The sequence below is a fragment of the Lissotriton vulgaris genome, chromosome 10 (assembly GCF_964263255.1).
Source record: "Lissotriton vulgaris chromosome 10, aLisVul1.2, whole genome shotgun sequence".
Lineage (NCBI taxonomy): Eukaryota > Metazoa > Chordata > Amphibia > Caudata > Salamandridae > Lissotriton > Lissotriton vulgaris.
The window spans coordinates 538,157,764-538,171,820 of NC_141698.1; positions in this window are offsets into that span (position 1 = coordinate 538,157,764).

Here is a 14,057-nt window from a genome sequence, read left to right on the forward strand (position 1 = left end):
TAAACATCTCAACAAAAGGTTCAGAAGATAAACAGGCACTAATACAAACATAATCCTACAGAAGAATCTTAGTCGGCTCAGAAACAATACCAAAATTAGTTCAAGAATCATCAGGCTAACAAGAATTGCTATGACCTGAGTTTTAGTATGTATTTGAAAAAGGAATAAATCCAGATTAATCTGTCCCTACACTATACTAAGTGACATCCCTACTCAACAAGGTTCCCTCCTACCAAAGGTGTCAGCCGTGGTGACTTCCAAAGAAGTTCACTCACTTTCTTCGGACTTAGTCTCAGAACTGCTCCCTCATAGCAAAGCTCTCTGCCTGATCAACTGCTTCCTTCGCCCTCATGCGCATCTGCTCTCTCTTAGTCTCGGGGTGCTGTCCCTAATACAAAACCCCACAATACGGACGACACGCCCTAAGGTACGCCCCTCTCGAAGGTGTTGATTTTCAGAAATTTCCACTACGGCATCTCTCCATCCTTGTCCGTTGAAACGTCCTGGGGTCCCAGACTCTTCTTCTCTTGAAGTTGCTTCCCTAAATTCCCCAGTCACTCCTCCATGTCTGGGTCTAACATCCTAACGCTCATACACAATGGGCCCTTCTTCTACAATCTCTACTTGGTCATGCACCTGCAAAGGAACGCATGTAAATCGGCTCACAATTTCATAATGTGGCAATTGACTTTAACTAAAAGCAGCTTTCTCAAAAACATTTCTATGGTTTATTGTCAAGCAAAGCATTTTCAATCTGGCCTACACGATTTTCATGACTATGCCTCTGCACGTTTATGTGTTTCACATCCTAACACAAGCAATACATTTCGTTCTTTAGGCCTTCATCCTTAAAGCAAAATACATTTTCTAACTTAAGCACTTCTATCACGTTATAAGAATACAATAGTGAATTTTAATACAACAGCTAATACAATGATGATCTATTGACCATCCCTTAATTGGATTAATACTTCACTGCAAAACGGCATTGCTAGGTTAACATGGCATTAATGCCTTCAAAACACTTTACGTTGCTCTATGCGTGTTTCTAACACATTAAATCGTAGCCCTACATTACATTTAAACACGATTAGAAAGTCCTCTATGTATATGGGTGCTGACTACTCGTGAATATGGTGCACCCCTACAATTTCTAACTCGGTTTAGCGCTCTCTCAGTCCCCCCTTTGATGACCTGTGTCATCACCATCAACCCAACATCACTCAGTATAGGAACCAAGTTACACAGAACTTGTCGCCACTTTCCCTCGCTTGAGCATCTCCAATGCTCTCAAGCTTCGATATTGACTGTCCTGCAGTCTCTCCATTCTTTGCTCTTGCACCCTCATCGACCTTGCCAACCTAGTTGACCTATACCACTTGTACAGTCTCATCAAACCCCACAAGCCAATCACACATGCCACTACGATGATGAGGGGTTTCAGTATGTATCCAAGGAAACTCCTTCCCAGATTTGCAAACCAGTTTCCAACATTTCCAAATCCCTTGCCAACTTTTTCCCACACGTTCTCTTGCGTCAAATCCTCAAGTTCATAATGAATGGCAGTAATGTTACGTATATATTTCTTCAGATCCTTGGAGTTATCTGGAATATACGTGCAACATTCCTGATCTGCCCTTGTGGTTTTTTGCTGTTTCTGTACTGTAGTGTATTTTTGTCATTCTGTTTTGCCTGTATTTTTCCCTGTAGCTCGTACTTTCCTTCCTGTGTTGCCTTTATCTGACCCTCGTCCTCCCTCCCCGCTTCCCGCCACCGCTGCTAACCCCGCCCCTTTTTCTTCTGTACCCTCCCCACTCCCGCCTCCCACCTGCTCCGCCCCCCCGCGCACTTCGCCATATATGGCGACCGTGCGAACGCGCAGCGGTCACGCGCAGCGGGCGCGCCGATTGTGCGCCGAAGGCGCGCCCGTGCCTGGACCGCGCCCAGTGCCAGGACCCCTAGCCCTCGAAGACCCCGGCCGACCCGCCTGACGTACACCGCCGCCAACCTCAACGCACTCAACACCGGTCGACTCCCAGGATGCTACCAAGCCACACCACGACGCACCCACGGACCCTTCAGCTGCCACGCCTGCAAGTTCACCTGCATCCGGACCTGCTCGCACCAGCACCCGCCAAGTCGAACACCAGCAGCACCCACCTCAAGTGCAATCTGCTCAACACCCGCTCCGTCCACAGACACGCCATCGAACTCTGGAACCTCCTCGACACCACAGCCCCTGACGTTGCCTTCCTCACGGAGACCTGGATGAACGCCTCTTCAGCACCCGACATCGCCATCGCCATCCCAGAGGGCTACAAGATCACCCGGAGGGATCGCACCGCCAACCAGATGGGAGGAGGCATCGCCATCATCCACAGGAACACCATCCACATCATGACCAGCACCGACAACACCCTTACCACCGCCAAACACCTGCATTTCCAGATCCACACCGACCCGAAGACCACCCTCAGAGGCACCCTGATCTACCGACCTCCGGGACCACGCACCCAATTCAGCGAGGACATCGCCGACTTCGTCAGCCCGCATGCCCTCCCCTCCGCTGACTACATCCTCCTGGGGGACCTCAACTTCCACCTGGAGAACAACAACGACCGCAACACCAGCACCCTGCTCGACAACCTCGCCAATCTTGGACTCAAGCAGCTGGTGTCCACCCCCACCCACCTCGCCGGACACACACTCGACGCAGTCTTCTCATCCAGCACAGACATCGCCTTCAGCCACTCCACAGAGCTTCATTGGACGGACCACAGCTGTGTCCACTTCACCTTCAAAAGAACGACGACCCACCACCACCAGCAACAGGTTGCCCGCAGAAGCTGGAACAAGATCACAGCCGACCAGCTCGCCACCTCCTTGAGCCAGCACCCTCCTGCCAGCTCAGCGAACCCCAGCCAGGCCGCCGACAACCTCACGAAGTGGATCAGCAACTGCGCGGACGAACTCGCCCCGCTGAGGACCCCGCCCAGGTTCCCCATGGTTCACCGACGAACTCAAGAGCTCCAAGAAGAACTGCCGAGCCCTCGAAAGTCTGGAGAAGGAAACCAACACCGGACAACAGGACCACCTTCAAGCTTGCCACCCGGAAGCACCACCAGCTGATCCGCGCCGCCAAGAAAACTGCATTCAAGGACCGGCTGGACAACAACGCACACAACTGCAAGGAACTCTTCAACATCGTGAAAGAGCTTTCCAACCCCAGCGCAGGAAACAACGACATCACCCCATCGCAAGACCTCTGCAACTCCCTCGCCTCATACTTCCACAACAAGATCGCGGACATACACAACAGCTTCAACAACCAACCAACGCACACCATGACCGAACCACCACCCCCCACCACCACCCTCCGCGCCTGGACCCTGATCAGCACCGAAGACACCGTCCGCACGATGAACTCCATCCACTCAGGATCTCCGACCGACCCCTGCCCCCACCACGTCTTCAACAAGGCCGACGCTGTCATCGCACCCCACCTGCGAGACATCATCAACACCTCCTTCGACACCGCCACCTTCCCTGAGAGCTGGAAGCACGCCGAACTCAGCGCTCTACTCAAGAAACCCACAGCGGACCCCACCGAACTCAAGAATTACCGCCCCATCTCGCTCCTCCCATTTCCAGCCAAAGTCATCGAGAAGACCGTCAACAAGCAGCTGGCCGCCTTCCTTGAGACGAATGGATCCCTCGACCCCTCACAGTCTGGCTTCCGAGCCAACCACAGCACCGAGACCGCCCTCATCGCCGCCACCGATGACATCCGAGCCCTGATGGACAACGGAGAAAAAGCGGCCCTCATCCTCCTAGACCTCTCCGCGGCATTCGACACTGTCTGCCACCGTACCCTAGTACAGCGCCTCAGCAACGTCGGAATCCAGGAGAAGGCTCTGGAATGGATCATCTCCTTCCTCGACGGAAGAACACAGAGAGTCCGCCTACCACCGTACAAGTCAGAGGCCACCGAAGTCATCTGCGGCGTCCCTCAAGGATCCTCGCTGAGCCCCACCCTCTTCAACGTCTGCATGAGCCCCCTCGCGGCCATCGCACGCCAACACAACCTCAACATAATCTCCTACGCCGACGACACCCAGCTGATCCTCTCCCTGACCAACGACCCCGCCGCCGCCAGAGCCAATCTGCACGAAGGGATGAAAGAGGTAGCCGAGTGGATGACGACCAGCCGCCTGAAACTGAACTCAGACAAGACGGAGGTCCTCATCCTAGGCTCCTCGCCCTCCGCCTGGGACGACTCCTGGTGGCCTCCCGCCCTGGGCACCGCACCCAAACCGACAGACCACGCACGCAACCTGGGCTTCATCCTGGACTCCTCACTCTCCATGACCAGGCAAGTCAACACCGTCTCCTCGGCGTGCTTCAACATCCTACGCATGCTACGGAAGATCTTCTGGTGGATCCCCACCGAGACCAGGAAGACCGTCACCCAGGCCCTCGTCACCAGTCGACTGGACTACGGCAACGCCCTCTATGCCGGCACCACTGCCAAGCTCCAGAAGAGACTCCAGCGGATCCAGAACGCCTCAGCCAGACTCATCCTCGACATCCCACGAACCAGCCACATCTCCGGACATCTCAGAGACCTGCATTGGCTCCCCGTCAACAAAAGAATCACCTTCCGCCTCCTCACCCACGCACACAAAGCCCTACACGACCAAGGCCCGAGCTACCTCAACAACCGAATCAACTTCTACGCTCCCAAACGCCACCTCCGATCAGCCAACCACGCCCTCGCCACCGTCCCCCGCATTCGAAGAGCGACAACAGGAGAAAGGTCCTTCTCCTACCTGGCCGCCAAGACCTGGAACTCCCTCCCGACCGACCTGCACCTGACCCAAGACCACCTCTCCTTCAGGAAGAAGCTGAAGACCTGGCTGTTCGAGCAGTAACGGCACCCCCCCTCCCCCCAGCGCCTTGAGACTCTACGGGTAAGTAGTGCGCTCTATAAATGTCTTTGATTGATTGATTGATTGGTTGAGTATAATGCAAAAATACCCAAGGGCAACAACAGTACCTTCTCGCTCCAACAGATGTTTCAACAACTGCTCTTATTTTTCAGGAGTAAGGTTCAGAGCTTCATCTCTGCGAACAGCTCTCCCCAAGAATTGAAGAGGAATGAATTGTAATTACCCCAAACGCAAAGGGCGAGCTGTCCCCATAGACAGCCATCCATCACACCGCAGATTCCCCCAGGGACACAGAGGTCAAACATTGGTCACTGGCCTTACTCTGTCCCAGGTGGGACAGTGGCACCACATTACTGAAAATGCTGAAATAGCATTGGGCAGGGTCGGCTTTAGCGTTAGTAGCCTCCCATTGCGAGAGCCTTTGTTGCCCCCCCTTCCCGTCTTCTCTAAGGATGCCTTCACTATTTCCTTTCAGTGCTTCCCCTCATTTCTTTATAGCCACCCTCTCGCAATGAATTGTTATTATTGCGATGCCCATTCTAATGTAGGGTCACAGAGCGCTTTACATAAAACGCACATTATTCAGTCAATGAATCCTACAAGAGAGTAAATCCTTCTCCTTCCCTCTCCCTCCCATTCGCTTCTTTCCCTCCGTGTCTGCCTCCCTTTCTCTCCCGCCCTCCCTCCCCCCCTCTCCCTCTGTCTCCTCACCCTTGCTGTGTGTGCCCAGGCTGTGACAGCTTCCAGGCGCAGGCCCACACACACACACAGCCTCACCCGAGCTCTTGACAGATCCTTAATAGACGATTAGCATGTTAATTATGCCTTGATCACCTCTCAGCGCTCCTGCAGCCCCACTCGGACTACGGCGGGAATCGCCCGTCCCCCACAGAGCAGCAGAGTTGCCGAGTGGCGCTCTGGTTGCAGACAGACTTAAAAAAAAAAAAAACTCGGGTACGATATTTACAAGGTCCGCGGGCCGCCAGGGAAGGCTTGCCGGGCCGCCACTGGCCCGCGGGCCGTACTATGAGTACCCCTGATCTAAGGCATTTGGCAATGGCATTATTGTAGCAGGATTCGAAATCGAGCACCTCTTAAGGATCACATTCTCCACGGCAAGTATGACCTGCTCGTAGCGTGTGAGCCTATTATTGGTCAAGTGCTGCGTTTTGGTCCTGGTCATCAACAATTCTACCGAGTGTGGAACATGTACCATCAGTGGATGTCCCATCACAATGCTTTCACACCTTTCAATGCTGACACCTGTTGCAGCAACGGATTTGAGACATCCGGGCAACGCTGCGGCTACTGGGTCTAAAGTAGCCGAGAAATAAGCAACTGGTCTACGGACACCTCCATGATCTTGGGTTAAGACTGCCAAAGCACAACCCTCCCGCTCACAACAGAACAATGAAAATGATTTGTTGTAATCAGGCATTCCCAGGGCCGGAGCACGACACAAGTCCTCTCGCAACTCAAGGAAAGCCATCATGCAGTCTGTGTCCCATGGTACCGGATCACTCACATCCTTGTGCGTCAGTTTCTGCAATGGTTTTGCCTTCAGGGAAAAATTGGTAATCCACTGGCGACAGTAGCCAACCATCCCCAAGAACATTCTAACCTCTCTCTGGGTCGAGGGCACCATCATTTTCATTATGGCCTCTATCCTGTCAGGAGACACTTTTCTTTTCCCCTTCTCTATCCTGGACCCAGATACTGTACTTCAGACAAACAGTACTGTAACTTGCTGGAGGATACCTTGTGTCCATTTTCTGCCAAATGGTTCAACAAGGCAATGGTGTCAATTCTACAAGCATCTTCTGTCTCTGACGCAACAAGGAGGTCGTCTATGTACTGTACGAGAACCGAGTTCTGCGGTAGTACTAGACTCTCAAGATTCCTTTTCAGTAATTGATTAAAGATCGATGGGCTCTCTGTATACCCTTGAGGGATACAACACCATGTTAACACACAAACTTCTAGCTTAAACGCAAAAAGAAATTGGCTCTCCTCATGCAATAATATCGAGAAGAAAGCTTGACACAAATCAATCACCGTGAACCACTCAGCCTGTGCCAGCATCTGAAACAATATCACTGAAGGATTCGGTACCACTGGACAGCAGGGAACAACTATGTTGTTCACCTTTCTCAAATCCTGCACAATCCTGAACTTCCCGCTAGGCTTCTGCAAACCCATGATCGGGGAGTTGCAAGGACTGCCCATTACTTCCTTCAGAATTCCCTGTCTAATCATGGATTCGATCACAGGTCTTATTCCTGCAATAGTTTCTGGTGTCAACTTGTATTGGGGTGTTCTTGGGAACTCGGCATTCGGTCTCACTTGGATCTTAACTGGCTCTACTCCTTTGATCTAGCCGATCTCCTCTCCTGTAAAGTCCCACACCTCCTGTCTGACTGTCTCCCTCAAATCCCAGGGGAGTTCCTCCACCGTTAACGCAGGATACAGTTCTATGCACACATGTGTGTTTGCAACCTTAAAGGCAGCATCATCATCATTTGTTTGTAACTCTACTCCCTTAGGTGTACAGTAGATGGTACAGTTAAATTTACACAAAAGATCTCTTCCTAACAGACACACAGGGGTAGAATCGCACACCACAAATTGGTGTCTGTCCCTGAAATTTCCTATTCTTACTGGGACTGGCTCAGTCAGTGGGTTTGTCATCCTCCTGTTTGCGACTCCTACAACTTGGATAGTCTGTGCGGAAAGTGGTAGGTTAAGGACTACTGCAGACCGTACAGTAGAACGGGTAGCACCAGTATCCACCAAAAAGGTGGTGGGGTGTCCATCCACATCAGCTTCTACAAATGGTCCCCTCTGGTCTACTTCCAGTACTGCCCCGACGGTACAGTCCTCCTCTCCACTCAGGCACCGTCCTGTTACTGGGTCAAAGTGATAGTATTCGTCCCCTTCTACTATGAAAGGCATCTGCTGCTAAACCTTGCTCCCTGCCGCAATCTACGGTGGCTGGGGAACCGGAGCTCTAGGAGCTGAAGTCTCCCCTTTAGCCGCCTTGAACTTAGCTACTGTTGCTTTCGGCGCCGGAGGGGCTTGAACCTCCTCCTCCTCTTCCTCCTGTACCTAGTTTTCCGGGTTATGGGGACACTCGCGTCTCCAATGCCAGATCTCATGACACTGATGACACTTAGTCGTCTTTTTCAAAGTCGCCAGGTCTATCTTTGGCCTTGGACCATCCTCACTGTCCCTTTTCTGACCACCCGATCTTCTTCCTAATGTTCCATTTCCTGACTGACCATGTCCTCCCGGTTGCATCTGGACTAGCATCAGCTTATCCTTAAGCTTCCTAGTCTTAGAATCTATCTCATCACTGCAGTACCTCGCGTACCTCAGGATCTCGTCCAGAGGCTTGTTCTGCCAACAAATTAAATGTTGTATCATGAGACAGATATCGGGTTTCAGTCCCAGAACAAACTTGGACACAAACTGTCCCATGTCCTAAACTTTTCAGGGAAGGGTGTTTTTTAGTTATGCTTAGCCGTAACATGTCTTGCTACACTTTTTGGCACAATTGATGAATGCTTGCTTTTTAACACGCACCATTTTTCTCATAAGAGACAGAAGCTTCCCTTCTAAGAACAAGAGCAAGATCAGATCATCATCACTTGGACGGAGTCAGCAACGATTCAGCACCACAAAGAAGACTTGAAGTTCCAACCAGGTGAGGGCTCTCCCTCAATTAATGTGTGAAATCACTAAGCACTTTTCAATTTTCAATCCACTGTTTACGTTGTATGATGAACTTGATTTTAATAAATGTTTTTTACTTTTAATAAAGCTTTAAAACTTACATAGACTCTGTGGTTTTTGGTCATGAGTGAGTGAGCGAAAGGGTTTGCAATTTGCAAGCATGAGCCCGTGGCTCTGATAGGTCGGGCCTCTGACTCCGTAGTCTTATGTCCTGGGTTGTATAATCATTGGGGATCAATCATAGATGAATTTGGGAGTTAAATGACTCTGACACACTAGCTAGTCAGTAAGGTAATTGGGGGTTCAAATTCTGTTATGACTGAGGTATGTGTAAAGTCTAACTGCGCCTATTATAATGGATAAACAATGCAATATTTTGTGTCCATAGTTCTATTTGTGCAGAATAGTCCCTGCAGCAGTAGTAGTATGGATTGTCCTCCTATCCAATCAAAAAGTAAACTAGTATCTTATTCTTTCTCGGTGGCAATTGACATTTTATTGTTGGGAATTGTCAAAGCATTACATTTAGAAGACTACAAAAGACATTATGGACAACCCAGAGGACTGCACTCAGTGCATAGAGCTATTGCTGAATAGAATGGGAGTTTTGTTTAACACCTTTTGCCAACTTGCAAGCTTAGTTAGCTACACAGACATATTAATAATAATCTAGTAGTACCACAGGGAGTCATAGCAGAGGCGGGATGGATAAGAATTTAGAAACAGTCTACAAGAAGATCAAAAACGATTTAGAAAAACTCGAATGAGGAACGTTAGGAAGAAATAGGTGCTGTAAAAGATAGGGAAGTATAATTATTAATATTAACAGGAAAACTTACTGGGGCCAGCAGAGGAGCCCTCGCCGGACCGATCCTGGCCTTCCTGATCTTGTGCCTTCTCCGCCGGCGCCGCTACCTCCTCCTGTGTCCCCTTGCCCCTGGGGGGTGCTGATGTACAACATGAAAGAAAGACACAAACATGGATGATTGTTGTCAACCAAATCAAACATTTAAAAAAAAACAATAACAAATTATTTCGGGGAAATAGACAACAATTGCACTAAATTTATTGACCTATCTGATGTGGTCTACTAGGATGTTAGTATTGCTGGATTCGCGGACCGTCTGCTTGGAAAGTTATGTAACTCACTAAATAAACTACAAAAAGGTTCGACTAGGACTGGCAGGCAGCACTCCGCAGCACGCGAAGTGACAGACACAGTCCATCGTGATTGCAGACCAGTGAGAACACTAAAAAGTTTCCTACTAAATTCCCAGTCATAATATACTCAAACTATCAATCCACCACCACTATCTCTTCTTAGTGACAGGGTACAAAGGAAGGACTGGACTTGAGTCTCTAGGGGCAAATTTACAAGCCCCTTGCGGTTTTTTTGCTCCGTCGTTGTGTGACTTTTGTGACGCAGCGGCAGCGCAAAAGAGGCGTTATGGTGCGGGGTATATTAACAACGTGACGCATCTGGGAGATGCATCACGTTGTAAAGTCTTGCGCCATCAGGGGGTGTTCCGGCGCAAGGGAGGGCGTTCCTGCGCAGGAACGCCTCCTAAAAGTGGCTGAGTGAAATCTACAAGATTTCACTCAGTCACTTTCAGGCCAATGCTGCGTCAAAACCCTGCACCTGCTTGAAGCAGTTGTACGGCTTGATGCAGCATTTGGGAGATAGATAATCCCCGAGCATTGCTGGAGCTGCGTCATGCTTGCGACGCAACTCCAGCAAAAGGTTCGACTAGGACTGGCAGGCAGCACTCCGCAGCACGCGAAGTGACAGACACAGTCCATCGTGATTGCAGACCAGTGAGAACACTAAAAAGTTTCCTACTAAATTCCCAGTCATAATATACTCAAACTATCAATCCACCACCACTATCTCTTCTTAGTGACAGGGTACAAAGGAAGGACTGGACTTGAGTCTCTAGGGGCAAATTTACAAGCCCCTTGCGGCTCTTTTGCTCCGTCGTTGTGTGACTTTTATGACGCAGCGGCAGCGCAAAAGAGGCGTTATGGTGCGGGGTATATTAACAACGTGACGCATCTGGGAGATGCATCACGTTGTAAAGTCTTGCGCCATCAGGGGGTGTTCCGGCGCAAGGGAGGGCGTTCCTGCGCAGGAACGCCTCCTAAAAGTGGCTGAGTGAAATCTACAAGATTTCACTCAGTCACTTTCAGGCCAATGCTGCGTCAAAACCCTGCACCTGCTTGAAGCAGTTGTACGGCTTGATGCAGCATTTGGGAAATAGATAATCCCAGAGCATTGCTGGAGCTGCGTCATGCTTGCGACGCAACTCCAGCAATGCGCACCTTTACGGCACAGATGCCTGATGCATCTGTGTCGTTTTTGCCCCATGGTGCGCCGCATTGTAATGGGTGGTGGAGGCGTGGCGCACAATTACTGACGCATCCCTGCTAATTTGCAGGGATGTGCCAGTAATTGTAAATCTGCCCCTTAGTGTCTCTAGCATTATGCAGTTCTGTAAAGTACACGCATACATAATCACTCAGGCCAATGAAATGAGCACAAAATCGAAAACAAGTAAGCATAGAAGCACCGCCACTGAGCAGGCGAACATTGCACCTGCAATGCAATCACAGAAGATTTTGAAACATAATTTACCTGCAATGTAATCAGCAGCATTATTGCTCTTCGGATAAAACAAACATTTGCAATATGATAACATAGAGCAGAGTATTGATTAAATAGCTACTACTACTTACCAAGCCTAGGGATCTCGACGCCTAGCAGGTCGAGCAGGTCGTGTTCATGGTCCAGGATGTCGTATCACCTGTACGTGGCCTGGCTTTAGGTGCGCCGGACCCGAGACTGCGGATACATGGCCCGGCACACCTTCCCCCACAGCTGCCGACGCTCCCGGAGCCCATATCCGCCAGCGATCCTGCCGCCTGCTAGGATGGTCTTGGGAAAGCGGCGCTGGACATAAAAAATCAGTGCGCCACCTGCACCGCGCTAAAGATCTCCCGGGCTACGACTTGCTCACCCCTCAATCGCCCGCATGGGAACCGGGTACGGGGTGCGGGACCCTTCCCCTTGTCCTTCCCGGCTCCCTTTGCCGTGGTCCTGGACAGGAATGTAAATAATAACTAAGAAAGAGAATAGGGAAAAAGTAAATAAAAGAAGAGGTAAAACAAAGTAGTTTTAAAGTAACCACAAGTAGAAAAAAAACCAAAATATAGATCTAGACAAATAGAGAGATAGATAATGAGCAAAAAAGAGCAAAAAAATGTTCAAAGAAACAAAGGATTGCAAAGATTAAAAGAGGATAGAAAAGCCAGGCCCAGAACCATAGCAATGAATGAAAAACAAGATGGCCGCGCCCATTGAGGACCGCGTGGGTAAGTTTGCGCGATATTTCCCCCGCGAGCACGCAAAAACGCGCGCAAACTTGTAATAGCGCACTGCACACAATGCGAGATTGCCAATAGCGCCCGGAAACGGAAATACGCAATGCACACAAGATGGCCGCACCCATGTACATCCGCATGGGTAACTTCTTGGTCGGTGCACTGTAAGCGGCCCTGGAATACGCAAAAAACCCTGCGAACACGCAAAAAAAGATGCCACAAATTCGCACAAATTCGCAAATTTTGCAGATCGCGAATTTGCGCATTTCGCCCATACTTAGTTATTTATACTGCACATTGATTAGCGCATCATGTGGGAGGGTGGTCTGTGACATGTGTTGTGACCTTGCCTGTGCCATGACCCGTGCACTGTGTTAGGCCTTCACATTTGTTTGCACTGATGATGAGTCTCAACATGGGAGTGTGAGGTTTCAACTGCACACCCTTGCAGCATGCGTGACCCATTTTGTGTTGTCAGACATGATGTACATTATTTCGAAGATATGCATAGTGCCTTGACGGTTCTTACTGTTAAAGTCAGCTCATTCCAGACCCATGGATCAGTGTGCCCACCACAGTCCCCTGACATACCTTGGCATCCTAATCATGTCAGTCAACCAACACTGTGTCCATTCTATGTGTTTTCTGCATGGGTCTGCCTCAGTGACCTTGGTCCCTTGCATGGTTTGTATTTATCCTGTGTGTGCTACATGTTCCCACTGGACATGGATACAAAATTTGTCGTGTGCATACTCACACTGGGCAGTGCCTATGTGCCTATTCACAACACTCTGTAGTTGGTTGTTATTGACTAATATGTATTGGTGACCACACAAGGTGAGCTTGGGTTACCTTTTTACAATGTTGCTGCACAGTTTTTGTTACCCTGATTCAAAGTTCTCACTTCTTGAGCTGTATCTGACACATTGACTGAGGGATGGGGGTTTTGTGCTGGAGAGGTCCAATGGGCCTGGCTGATTTTGCATTGGCAGTTGTGACCTGTGTGTGAGAATTGGCTGGACCATGTTTCACCATGTACTTCCCCTGTGATAGTGGCCAGTGCTTCAATTTGGGGCTTGACAGCCTATGTCATTTGTTTCCAGACATGATTGTGCCTGATTCATTTTTGCCACGTGTATGTAGTTCTAGTGCAACTCTGTTTTGTGTAATTGTGCACACTTCTGTGTTGACATCCACAGTGTAAAGGTGTTGCATCCATGCTGGCATAGCTGTGGTGCTCAATGACTGCCAAATCCCTGCTGATATGCCTGGCTGTGCCAGTCATTGTAAATAGACCCTCACATGTCAATGACTCCTGAGCACAGATCTATCTGACCCCACAAAATACCCATCCGCAAGTGAACATTGAGACAAATCCTAAGCAGATCGAACAGTGACAACGACAATGTATATGAAAATAGGATGCTGCTTTAAATGGCATTAACATCGTGTGACTCCCACACCCACAGGGCAACGTGCGGAACCTACCCCCAACCAGGGGGAGATGGATCACAGTCCCAGGCTACGCAGGATCCTGATCCCGCCAACAGTGACGCCTGTCACCACTCCATGGATAACCCCGTCCAAATTGGCACCTCTGGATCCCAAACCCGTGCAGCAGCTGGATCAGGGACATCTGCGCCAACCACCACACCTATTCCTGCCACATCCCAACAGACAGCTCAGAGCCCTGCCCAGATTCCACAACAGAGCCAGTCTGACAATGAGGGACAGGGTTCGCCGGGCACCCAGGCGGTGGCAGACAACACCACCACTGTCAACCCTCAGGGGTCCTGTCGACCCGATGTGCCCACAACAGCAGGCCAGGCTCATGTGGGCAGGGGTGGTGGGAGTGGCACAAGGCAGAGGTGAGAACCTGACCAGCAAGCGGCAGGCTCTGGTATATCTGAACTCAGAAACATCATGGAGGTATACTAGCGGGACACCAGGGAGTTCAGCCAGGGAGTGGGGGCCCTAATCGAATTAAAAAAACAGCAG